At 33.1% G+C, this 1246-nt stretch overlaps 1 long non-coding RNA gene across 1 annotated transcript; it reads right to left on the reverse strand.

Annotated features, from left to right (window-relative positions):
* Positions 1 to 64: 64 nt before the first annotated feature.
* LOC109593318 (uncharacterized) lies at positions 65 to 1232 on the reverse strand. The gene is made up of 2 exons (XR_002190889.1): positions 1141 to 1232; positions 65 to 605 (listed from the first exon to the last, which is right to left on the reverse strand). It is a non-coding gene; the product is annotated as an uncharacterized LOC109593318 (long non-coding RNA).
* Between the last annotated feature and the right edge of the window lie 14 nt (positions 1233 to 1246).

The raw sequence follows: 1246 nt of genomic DNA on the forward strand, positions 1-1246 counted from the left end.
CTCTCATCAAGTGCAAGTTAGTAAGTTGTATGAATGAAACTGAGTCTAGAGGACAATTAAGAGCTACAGCAAATCAGAATGCCCTTCAAATTAATAAAAATACTTTCATTACACAATACAAAGGGCCTGCTAACTCGCAGTTCTTAATTCTTGAGATTTTCCAGACTAAGACTTGCTGCACTTGATTGAGAGAAGGCTTTACTGTAAGGAGCTGAATTTTTGGGGTAGCATACTTATCTTTTTAAGTTCTTTCAATAAATCTGTTGCTGGTACAGTGTCTTGAGATGTAAACAGCTTCTTTTTCAGAGCAACCTTCACACTGGTAGCCATTTAACTAAACAGGTGTGGTTTACCTTGTTCTAAAAATAGTAAACTTATTAAGCTATGCAGGCTACAGTGATTTTAATTAAATGCGTGGGTGTTGCGCGCTCCTACCCTTCCCTTTTTCTTTTATGGGCTCCTGATATTAATTAATTAATTTATTAATTATTATTATTAATTATTATTAATACCTGTCATAGATACCATTGGGTCATAAGGTATGGTCTTTCCTTTATGCTGGACAGTACTAAGACCAGGAGGAATAACTTGAAAATCAAACATACCTACACACGTGTACATGTACAAGTAAATTTAATAATAGTACATTTTCTGATGCATATACATGTACTTATGTTGTGTAGAAAGTTTGAGCTGATTCCAACCAAGTGTGGAAATTATACAAATCTTTAAAGTTACTCCAATCAGGTCAAAATCCCTGTACAGGGATTTTGGCCAAATTTCACAAAAATTGAAAAGGTGAGAACTCATCAATTTTATTACATTTTCTGATACATATACATGTACTTATGTTGTGCAGAAAGTTTGAGCTGATTCCAATCACATTAATATTTTTTATGAATTTTTAAAATTGCTCCAAAATTGGACAAAAGTCCCTGTACTATAGTACAGGGATTTCAGCCAAATTTCACAAAAATTGAAAAGGAGAGAATTCCTCAATTTTATTACATTTTCTAATACACATACATGTTCTTATATTGTTTAGAAAGTTTGAGCTGATTCCGATCACATTTGGATTTTTTACAAATTTCTAAAGTTGGTCAAAAATCTGGCCAAAGACTATGCTAACATTCAGCTAACCATTAAACTTATATTCAGTATTAATTAACCCCATCAGTTCTGCAGTATATCCATACACTACTTCTCCTTTATCCTCTGAAACGGCAGCCATCTTTACTCTTCGTAT

This window comes from Amphimedon queenslandica, unplaced genomic scaffold, assembly GCF_000090795.2.
Source record: "Amphimedon queenslandica unplaced genomic scaffold, v1.1 AMPQUscaffold_2039_Cont25956, whole genome shotgun sequence".
Classification (NCBI taxonomy): Eukaryota; Metazoa; Porifera; class Demospongiae; order Haplosclerida; family Niphatidae; genus Amphimedon; species Amphimedon queenslandica.